At 34.6% G+C, this 12,450-nt stretch overlaps 1 protein-coding gene across 2 annotated transcripts in view; it reads right to left on the bottom strand.

The window, feature by feature from the left end:
* The window catches only part of HPSE2 (heparanase 2 (inactive)), a 619,058-nt gene that overhangs the window by 552,007 nt on the left and 54,601 nt on the right, over positions 1–12,450 (bottom strand). The gene's annotated exons all lie outside the window — the stretch shown is intronic.

Below are 12,450 nucleotides of genomic sequence, written 5' to 3' on the forward strand. Positions count from 1 at the left end.
ACAACAATTTATAAACTACCCATATTTTAATGAGAATGAAGAAATTCAAAAGTCATAAACCTAAGGGTCTCCAACTTCATGATACAACCTGCAAGTTTCTCTCATCATTTCCATATTCTTTGAAGATGTTTTTGGTTCTTATCTCTCTCTGACCTCATTTAAGATTCTTACTACTCCGTTTCCTTCTAAACTCACTTCTAGTACTTATTTACCTTCTCGGGCCTTTTCTTAACATCCTTTCAGCATTCTCCATGGGGAAAAATAATACAACTTGGTCTGAGTACTAGTGACTATGAAAGTCATTTCATCTGCTTCATGCCATAGGGACAGGTGACAGCTCCAGCACGTGTATTCAGGATGTTTGGCCTTGTCTTCAAATTTGCCTCCCAGCCAGCCAACTCAGCTAAAACTAGGGCTGCTGTTCTATGGGTTAGTTACTCAGAATTTGTCTTGCTATTTTTTCTTATGTCTCTGGTTACATTCTGACTTAGTAACCACTCTTTAAATCTAGAAGTATTTTGTGAGTCACTAAAGAAGCAAGATTAGAGCTATAGTCACTTTTCAGATCTTCCTCTTTCCCAGTTATTTTCCCCTTAGTGATAAGCTGTTTTTTATACTTTTCATACAGTATGATTTCCACTCAAAGAAGTCTCCAGAAAACAACCTTCCTCAAAAACATTCACCTAGAATGCATCCCAATTACCAGGGAGCTTACATGCCCTAAAGTTGTTTGTTTTATTTTTACAAATTAAAATAGAATTCAGCTGATTATCATGGAAACAAATACTATCAATAGCAATTGGATGACAACTCTAGAAACTTTCAAGTTTTACAAAGCAAACTAAAGGATTTCAGGAGAAAACTGTAGAAAGTAACTGCTCTGCCACTGCTGACACCAGTGGCTTTGGAAGGGGAAAAAAATGAATATCCATGTTGATGGTACCAGTAGAAAGATTTGGCTCTTTAAGCAATGCTCAATGATAATTAAGAAAAAAATGGGCATGTGACCATAAAGAGCAGAACATTGTTGTGGACAAATAATCTTCAAATCCATGAATAAAACCCTAAAAGAGAAGCCCAGATAGAAATAACAACCCATGACAATGAGGGTTAGAATGTGTGGTGCACAAATAGCCAGATGTGGGAATGGTCCTCACTCATTCTTATGTAAAAAAAAGGGGGAGCTGGTTGGAAATAATGCAATATTTATGCCTAGACATATTTGTAACAAGTTCTAGAATGTGGGCAATAAAGTGAACTCATTTAACATTCAAGTAACTAATCTTATAGATTTTTTTGAGGCTTGAATACAAAATTAGAATAAATTAATTCAAGGATACACTCTAGTTTTCAAGACAAACAATAGAAGGCAAGAGGAATAATATAATTTACACTTATTTAAATAACACTCTATTAGCCCCGGCTGGAGTGGCTCAGTGGATTGAGTGCTGGCCTGAGGACCAAAGGGTCACTGGTTCAATTCCCAGTCAGGACCCATACCTAGATTATGGGCCAGGTCCCCATAGTAGTAGTGGGCATGTAAGATGCAACCACACATTGATGTTTCTCTCCCTCTCTTTCTCCCTCCCTTCCCCTCTCTAAAAATAAATAAAATCTTTTTAAAAATTACACTCTATTGATTTTTTAATTACATTGTATCACTGAATCCTTCAAATAATCCTATGAAATTACATGGCAGATATTGTTGACTTGCTGACACAAACCTAAATATGCTCCCTTATCTTTTGCCTTCCACTACTGAAGATACTGAAAAGCTAAAATATAAAATTTCCCAGCTTTCCTTGAAGCAAGGGGTGGCCATGTAACATGGTTCTGGCCAATAAGCTGCAGGCAGACATCCATGGTAGGGGTACTTCCTTTGTCAACTTAAAAGATAAAACCTCACTAAGAGAAATCAGGCATGTCTTTTTTACTTTCATCCTTTTAGTCCTTTCTATTCTTTATGTCTGAAACATAGACATGAGGCCTAGAGTTAGAGTAGCCATTTTGTTTCAATGAGTCAAGAAGCAAGAGGGCAAATGACTCCATACTAAGGATATCGAACAGAAAGATGGGACAAGCCTAAGTCCCCAATGTCTTTATTGAGCTATCATACCTACCATAGTTGTTCTAAACTGTCCAACTCTCAATTTCTCATAGTCAGTTACCTGTTTTTAAAATTGTAATCTTTTTTTTTAATCTTAAGTGATAAGGAATAATATGATTATCCCTATTGTATATTTGAGGAAACTGAGGTCCACAAAGCTAAAGTGGACCTCAGGTTCACAAAGCATGGTCAGTCCCCAAATCCAGGAATTTTCAAAGCCAAATCCAATGATCTTTCCAGAGGTTATCCCTATATGGAAACTCATGAACTTAGTGCTAAAGTACAATAGGCAATAAAAGTGAGGAACTAAAAAGAAAAATCTAACTATACTATTACAGTAGCATGCTATAGTCTATCCAGAAAAGAAATATGGATACTTCCCCAGAAAACATTACAAACTTTGTTTTTTAAAAAAGTGGAGCTCCCTGGCTGGCATAGCTCAGTGGATTGAGTGCAGGCTGCGAACCAAAGTGTCGCAGGTTCGATTCCCAGTCAGGGTACATGCCTGGGTTGCAGGCCATAACCCCCAGCAACTGCACATTGATGTTTCTCTCTCTCTCTTTCTCCCTCCCTTCCCTCTCTAAAAATAAATAAATAAAATCTTAAAAAAAAAAAGTGGAGCTTCAAATTACCCCAATATCTTCTGACAGAAGATATACAAAAAGCAGAACACCTATGAAACTCTTTAATTCCTATCCAATAAATTTATTGCTCAGAAGGGAGAGGAAGCCTGATATTCTCAAGATCTTCAATGAGAACCTTGAAATAAAGTGACCATATTATCTTAATAATACTAAGAAAAGAAAATCACATGCATGGCCAAACATATGTCCTAGACTTTTAAAAAGTACATTTCAAAAATGGGGAAAAATAGGTATGCTATTTTTTTATTCGTCCTTAATTTGTTTGGGATTATATCAAAGACTAAACACAAAGCAAGAACACTAATTAAAGATGCACATGTCCCTGGCCAGTGTGGTTCAGTTGGTTGGAGCGTAATCCCATAACCAAAAGGTTGCGGGTTCAATTCCTCATCAGAACACATATCTATGTTGAGGGTTCAATCTCCAGGCCAACATACAACCCCCTTCCTGGTGCATACCGGAGGCAACTGATCAATGCTTCTCTATTGTATCAATGTTTCTCTTTTTCCTCTCTCCTTCCCTCTCTCTTTTCCCTTCTCCCTTCCTCTCTTTCTAAAAGCAACGAAAAAAAGGCCTTCAAAAAAAAAAAAAAAGGACTTCAGTGAGGATAAAAGTGCACATGGTCATATATCTGGAGGAAGAGTTAGCATCATACATGATAGGATCAAAATGCAAAATTATTTTGGCAGCCTAGAAACTCAGAATGAAATCCCCAACATGTAGTTAAGATATGAACACAAAGTCCTGCGTTTATATTGAAAATTAATTGCATAAGATAATATGGGAAGGCCAGACCAGATGGAAGCTCAAATATTAAAGATCTTATTAAGATTTGTAGGTTTTAGTTCACTGCAAGCTTAATACAAGCCAAATATGATATTGCTACCAAAAAGATTAATGCAGTCTTAGACTAAATTAATAGAACCAGAACATCCAGAATTCATGAGGTAACACAGCCACACTGCTTTCCATGCCAACCAAGGGCAGCAGAGTGAAGAGTTGGAGCTAGGCAGACCTCAGTTCAAATTCTGATTTGCTGTTTATTTATTAGTTGCAGAAGTGACAGACAAAAATACCTCTACAAGCCTCAATTTTTTCATTTATTGTTGTTATGAAGAGACATATGAGACTTAGCCTATGCATGCTACTTAATAAGATTTCTATAAAAGGTAACTATTATGATTTTTGTTTTAGTATCCAACTTGTGGTATTATATTTATTTTCAGTTGTTAATAGTCCTGGTAGGATACTAATCATCTGGATAGCATCCAAAGAAAAGCAACAAGATGAATAGTTTATTTTTTTAATGGTTGAAAAAATTAAGGGTGTCAAACCTGGTAAAGAAAATACAAAAGAAAAGTTGTTTTCATAGAGAAGAGACAACTGACTTGTTCCATGTAAATCTCGAAAATCAAACATTATGGGAATAACCAAAAAACATACCTTCAGCTCCACATGAGAAAACTGTAATAACAGAAACTGTGATATGAGAAAAAGAGCTACTTGAGAATGGAGTGAGTTTCCTGTTCCTAGAAATAGTCAAGCTGACACTGGATGACACAGGCACAATAAAATGATTTCAATATAGTCATCAAAGCCTGCCAAGTACAAAGTTAAGTACTTTCTCTGACATTATGTGAGGCAATATAATATATAGTTGAAGGCACAGGCCTTGTATTCAAACAGATACACATTAAGAAAATGAAAAGAAACAAGAAAAATCCCAAGTAAACAACTTAACATTATATTTTAAAGAACTAGGAAAAGAAGAATGAAAGCAGCCCCAAGTCAGCAGAAGAAAGGGAGTAATAAAAATTGGAGCAGAATTGAATGAAATAGAGAACAAAAAGACTATACAAAACCTTAATACAACCAAGAGCTGGTTCTTTGAAAGATTAATAAAAACAACAAACCCCTGGTTAGACCCACTAAGGGAAAAAGAGAAAAGACTCAGATAAACATAACAAGAAATGAAAGAGAAGTTATCACAGACATCACAGAAATATAAAAGATCATACTAGAACACTATGAAAGACTATATGCCACCAAATTACTTCAATAACCTAGAAGAAATGGTTAAGTTCCTAGAAATACATAAACTTCCTAAACTGAAACATGAAGAACTGGAAAATCTAAATAGACTGACCAACACTTAGGAAATTTAAACAACCATCAAAAACCTCCCAAAAAATAAAAGTCCAGGACCAGATGTCTTCACTAGTGAATTCTACCAAACATTCAAAGATTTGATACCTATCCTTCTCAAACTCTTCCCCAAAAATGAAGATGCCCTGGCCATATAGCTCATTTGGTTAGAGTAGAGTGTTGTCCCCGATACTCCAAGGACACAGATTCGATCCCTAGTCAGGGCACATACAATAATCAACCAATAAATTCATCAATATGTGGAACAACAAATCTCTCTCTCTCTTTTAAATCAACATATAAATAAAAAATTGAAGATGAGGCAACACTTCGTAATACTTTTTATGAGGCCACCATAACCCTAATACAAAAATCTGGCAAAGATAACACAAAGACAACCACAGACCAGTATCTCTGATAACTACAGATACAAAAACACTAGCAGACCAAATACAACAATACATTAAAAAATAATACATCATGATCAACTGGGGTTCATTCCAGGCGCACAACATGGTTCAACATACACAAATCAATTGATATAATACACCTACATTAACAAAACAAAGGATAAAAATCATATGACTTTATCAATAGATGCAGAAAAGCATTGACTAAGATACAACATTTTTATTAAAACACTCAATAAAACAGGTATAGACGTAAAGTACCTCAATATAATAAAGGCCATATATGACAACTCCTCAGCTAATATCATAACCAAAGGTGAAAAACTGAAAGTTTTTCCCTAAAATTGGGAATAATACAAGGTTGTCGATTATCATCACTTGTATTCAACATAGAACTGGAAGACCTAACCAGAGCAATCATGCAAGAGAAAGGAATAAAAGGCATCCAAATTGGGAAGGAAGAAGTTAAAGTGTCACCTTTTGCAGGTGACATGATTCTATATATTAAAAAAAACCTAAAAACTACCGAAAAACTATTAGAAATAATAAATACAGTGAAGTTGCAGTATACAAAATCAATTTACAAAAATCCACTGTACCCCTATACAGTAACAATGGAATTTCAGAAAAAGAAATGAAAAAAATTCCTTTTGCAATTTCAACAAAAAGAAAAAAATACCTAAGAATAAACTTAACAAAGGATGTGAAGGGCTTATATACTGAAAACTACAATGCATTATTAAAAGATATTGGAAAAGACACAATGGAATGGAAAGATATTCCCTGTTGATGGATTGGAAGAATCAACATAGTTAAATGTCTGTATTACCCAAGGCAATCAATATACAGATTTAGTGCATTCCCCATCAAAATCCCAATGACATTTTTTAAAGAAATAAAACAAAAAAAATAATCAGATTTGTATGAAACCACAAAAGACCCTGAAGAGCCAAAGCAATCCTCGGAAAAAGAATGAAGCCAGAGGTATCACACTACCTGATTTTAAATTATACTACAGAGCAACCATAACTAAAACAGGATGGTATTGGCAGAAAAACAGACACATAGTCCAATGGAACAGAATTGAGAGCCCAGAAATAAAACCACAGGTATACAGGCAAATAATTTTTGACAAAGAAGCCAAAAACATACAATGGAGAAAAGAAAGCCTCTTCAACAAATGATGCTGGGAGAATGGGAAAGCTACATGCAAAAGAAAGAAACTATACTACAGTCTGTTCCCATGTATAAAAATTAGTTTAAAATGGATCAGACTTAAATATAGTATAAGACACAAAACAATAAAGTACATAGAAGAAAACATAGATACTAAATTTACTGACCTTGGTCTTAGAGGACATTTTATGAATTTGACCACAAAGGCAAGGGAAGTAAAGGCAAAAATTAATGAATGAGATTATATCAAACTAAAAAGCTTCTACACAACAAAAGAAACTGACAACAAAACAAAAATGCAACCAACCAAGTAGGATAAGATACTTGCAAACAGCAGCTCTGACAAAGGGTTAATATGCAAAATATATAAAGAACTCATACAACTCAACACCAACCAAACAAACAATCCAATTTAAAAATTGAGCAGAAGACCTGAACAGACATTTCTCCCAAGAAGACATCCAAATGGCCAACTAATATATGAGAAAATGTTCCATTTCACTTGCCATTAGGGAAATGCAACTCAAAACAACAATGAGATACCACTTCACACCTCTTAGAATGGCTATTATCAACAAGACAAATAATAAGTTGGAGAGGTTGTGGAGAAAAAGGAACTGTCATTCACTGCTGGTAGGAATGAAAACTGGTATAGCCACTATGGAAAACAGGGCAGAGGTTCCTCAGAAAAACTAAGAATAGAGTTACCATATGACCTAGCAATCCCTCTTCTGGGTAACTGCCTGAAAAATATGAAAACATTTATTTGCAAAGATATATGTACCCCTATGTTCACTGCAGCATTATTCATTGTTCACCAAGACATAGAAACAACTAATGTGTTCTTTGATACATAATTGGATAAAGAGGATGTGGTACAGCTCTGGCTGTTGTGGCTCAGTGGATTGAGTTCTGGCCTGTAAACCAAAGGGTCACCTGTTTAATTTCCAGTCAGGGCACATACGTGGATTACGGGCCAGGTCCCCAGTAGGGAGCATGTGAGAGGTAACCACACATTGATGTTTCTCTCCCTCTCTCCCTCCCTTCCCTTCTCTCTAAAAATAAATAAACAAAATCTTTTTTAAAAAAGATGCAATATATATATATATATACTGCTCAGCCATGAGTAAAGACAAAATAGTGTGACAACATCAACACAATTTGAGATTATGCTAAGTGAAATAAGTCAGTCAGAAAAAGCTAAGAACTTAAAAAGGTAAAAAAAGGCTAAGAGCCATATGATTTCACTCATATGTGAAATATAAAACTGAAACTCATAAACACAGACAACAATACATTGGCAACCAGAAGGAGGGGGAGAGGAAATGTAGTAAAGAGTAAAGGGAACCAAATATATAGTGATAGATGATTTGACTTTGAGTGGTGAGCACACAATGCAATGTACAGAACATGTATCACGGAAATGTACACCTGAAATTTATATAATCATATTAACCAATGTCATCCCAATAAATTTAATTCATTTGAAAACAATACTTTTCAAATTCTAAAAAAATGAAAAGATACAAACAGAAAATACTTGAAAATAATATAGGCAATAAAAATATAAAGAAAATGTTTACAACTTAATAAAAATATAATAATCCTATATAAAACAGATATACTATCTGAATAGACATTTCACCAAAGGAGTTACACAAATATGCTAAATGTGCTAATAAGCACATGAAAATGCATATTATTAGTCATTAGGAAAATGCAAACTAAAACCACAAAGATATGCTACCCATTAGAATGACTATTAATACAAAAGACTAAAACGCCAAGTATTAACAAGGATGTAGGGAATCAGGATATAGGGAAATCAAGGACCAGTCAATCCTTTGAAAGAAATTCAGATTCTAGAAGAACCTCAGTGATGAGAGCCTAGACCTCTAAAACCAAAGTACTCATGATCTACTCTATTCTCCTTCCAGTTGGCTTGCCCTTTAATTTCCCTAATTCAGACAACCACATAATTTCCCCAATCCTCTAGTGTCTGACCCCTACCATCTTTTATTCCTCTCTCTCTTCGTTTCCCTTCAAGCCACCAAACTTACCAACTTTGGCTTCAAAATGTCTCTTAGAGTTGCCCCCTTCTTTTCAACTTCAGTTAATACTATGTACCTCTTATCTGGAAATTAAAATAGTGCAAGCCAGCATCCACAACTCCATATTCATGGATCTCCAAGGCATTCAGCATATCACTTTTAGGAAAAAAAACCCTTCATTTTCACTTTAATTACATAATGTTCAGAGAAATGTAGAAAGACTACCCACTCACACCCATGTACCCTCACTCGGCTCTATCCTTTTATAACATTTTACCATGTTTGCTTCATATTTGTTTAAAGAAATAAAATTCAGAAACACTTGAAGCCCTCTGCTTGTCCCTCTGCAATGATATTCTCCTTCCTCTCTTTACCCTCAGAAAAATAACTACCATCCTAAATCCTGTAAGTAACTGGATGGATAGGTAGATGAATGGATGGATGGATGGATATGTGTGCATGCATTTAATACATAAAAAAACATACAATGTTAGCTTACTTTTTTACAACCAAGTTTATAAAAAACCAAGTAAGCAACATTGCTACAAATACATTAACTACAGATTTTCCTAGATTTTACCACTTTCTCTATTGGAATTCTTTTTGTACTCAAGAATCTGATTCAGGATCCCACACTGCATTAGTTTCTACATCTCTAAACTCCTCTGAACTGTCACAGTCCCTCAGTCTCTCCCTGTCTTTCATGACTTTTGCAATTTTTGACAGTACTAGTCAGGCATTGTAGAAAAGTGTTCAGACTGTCTCTTATTTGGGGTTGGTTGAAGTTTTTTTATAGTTTTTTATAAGTTACGGATTTGGGGGAAGGATACCTCAGAATTATTCTTAGGTGTCATTAGTGATGTTAACCTTGATCACTTAAGGGGGTTGATAGGTTTTTCACTGTAAAGTTACTATTTTGCCTTTGTAATTAGTATTTTATGGAAGAAACTTTGAGGCTATACAATACCACATTTTTCTGGAAACTTCTACCCAGTAATTTCAACATTCATTAGTGGATACTCCCTACAGCAATTATTCCTCTAGTATTCTAAAGGTGATTCTATTTTTTGCATTCCTTCTACATTTATTAATTGGAATAATTCTGCAAAAAATAAAAAAGCTGTCCCTTCTACACTTATTTACTCAACCATTATTTATATTACTAGGGACTTATAGGCATTTATTTTATTCTTTCAATAATCATATTTATCTATTTTGTTGCACAAATTGTTCCACCTTTGGCTATTTGGAGCTTTCTCAGGTCAGCTTCTGTGTTCTTCTGAAGCACTTCCTTACTTTCTAATACCACAAATGTCCTAGAATCATCTTGTATTTTTCCTGCCCCAGTGCTGAAATTATACACTTCTTCAGAGTCCTGTTCCTTTTGTTTAAGCATGGTATTTAAACACCAGAGTCCAGTGTAGAAGGAGTGGTATAGCAGTGCTTTTCCCATAGCAATTTTTTTGTTTCGTGTTATAAAAGTCCAAACCTGGAAATGGGCCGCCAAGCCTAGCCCTCTTTCCTCCAAATCTAACTTCCTGCTCCAAGATAGATAAAGTCTGCAGGTTTTGGAGGCTCCAGAGCATTGGCAGGGCCGTGGCCCAGAAAGGCTACCAACTGGCCATCATCAGCAGAAATCTGCAAGTGGCCAAAGCTGCTGCTGGTGACATTTAGCTGTGATGTTGCCAGAGAATATTTTGTTCAAAAATACATTTGAATAAATAGAGAAAAATTTAGGTCCCACTAACTCTTGACAAATGCAGCTGAAATTAACAAGGATACCCTAACAAGGAAGATATGATATCTCAGCTTCATACTAACATTTGGGGTCCCATGCTAACCTGTAAAGCTCCCATGAAAACTATGATTCAACAACAAAGAGGATCTATTATTAATGTAGTATTTATTGGTTTAAAAGGCAGTGCTGGCCAGTCTGTGTACAGTGCCAGTAAGGCAAATTGGTTGAATTTTCACTTGTTCTTCCTAAAAAATTGCAAGAAAGAAAATTAGAATGAATGTAGTTACACCAGGTTTTGTTCATACAGATATGATGAAAGACTTGAAAGAAGAGCCTTTAAAGAAAAATAGCCCTCTTTGGAGATTTAGAGAAACTACTGATGTGGCATGTGTAGTTGTGTTTCTTTTTAGAATCACCATGCATTACAGGGGATGGATGGGGGATTATAACTCATGATATAATATACAGATTATTCAGTTATAATGGTAATTAGGATCAAGGGCATACTTTGTTGATTACACAATATTAATTTATAGATTATTCAGTTATAATATAATTAGGATCAAGGGCATACTTTGTTGATTATACAATATTAATTGATTATTCAGATTATTCACTTATAATGGTAATTAGAATCAAGGGCATACTTTGTTGATCAGACAATATACCTACATGGGTGACATTTGCTAATCAAACCTATTCATGCTACAAATGTTGATTTCCATCTTTGTATGTACATATATGAAAAGAACAATGTGTGACCATCTGCTTTCTAAGTGCTGTATGTATCTTGCACACTGTAGCAGCTTTAGTATATAGACATTTTTTCAAGTGATATAAAAAGGTATTATCTTCATTTATATATTTTGCCTAAAAATGGAAAATATATATAGTTTACTTTCCATGAGTTATTTAATTGTAAATGTTGAATTCTCTAAATGTTAACTTTGTGGGCCATTATCAAAATAAGAGTATTTACAGGGCATTGGTTAGTTGTCACTACTTTATCAACCCTACCAAAGTTAAACACTGTGTTCCTTTTTTATATTATGCCATGGATGATCAGTTTTTATACAGGTTGAAAATCAGTATCAGTTTGATATAGACATGAAAAAAGAATGGTATTTAAAAACTAATATCTGAGCACAACATGTGCTCATTGCTACTGGGCTGTCACTACCTCTAAGCCCTCTTATAGACAGAACTATGAAAAGTATATATATTTACTAACTGATGTATACATACGTATGTATATTTCTATATGTATTTACCTGTGTATCTATTAAAAGGAGGAAAGAACACATTGGTTCATATTGATGCCTCCAACTCTAATCCAGTACCAAAGGTTCACTCTAGCATTCCCATTTGTGTGTTTGCAACTTCTTCCTCTGACAATGAGAATTGTGCTTATCAACAACAATACATTTACTTATTTGTTCAACAGTAGTATACATGCAGAAAAAAAATTTATCAATTGTAGTTCAGCATTTCGCTTCAGCTCTTTTTTCAGTAGCCTTACAGTGTCATCAAAAGAAAGCTACTTAAATCAGCTCCTTTCTTCTCCAAGCCTTCAGTGGAACTGCATCATTCATTGTAATACAGTTAGATTCATTTATAAATCTACATTCCATCTTTGGTTTCCCCAACATCCTGGTTGATTTTTTAAAATTTGAAGAGAGTGAAATTCACTCTTTGTTAACAATTTCATGGCTTTTTAAAATTGCATAGAATCAAGTTTCTACTAGCTCATTACCACACAAAACATATTGATCAGCCAAGAAACTCCTTCATGATACCCCTTCATTTTCACTATCAATTCCTTCTTCCATTCTCACCAGCAAACACTGATCTGTTTTTTTCTTGTTTGAGGTTTTTGTCCATATAGGTAACTTTGTCATTTTCAGAATGTTTTATCAATGGAATCATACAGTATGTCGCCTTTGGGATATGGCTTCATTCACTTAGCAAAATTTATTTAAGATTCATCCATGTTATTGTGAATCAATGATTAATTCTTGTTTATTGATGAATAGTATTCCATTGATATGACATTCTGAAAAACACAAAATTATCAGTAGGGATCCACTGAAGGAAATCTGGATTGTTTCCAATTTGGGACAATGAATAAAGCTTCTATAAACATGCATGTACAGGTTTTCCCATTAAGTTTTCAATTGAC

This window comes from Phyllostomus discolor, chromosome 5, assembly GCF_004126475.2.
Source record: "Phyllostomus discolor isolate MPI-MPIP mPhyDis1 chromosome 5, mPhyDis1.pri.v3, whole genome shotgun sequence".
Classification (NCBI taxonomy): domain Eukaryota; kingdom Metazoa; phylum Chordata; class Mammalia; order Chiroptera; family Phyllostomidae; genus Phyllostomus; species Phyllostomus discolor.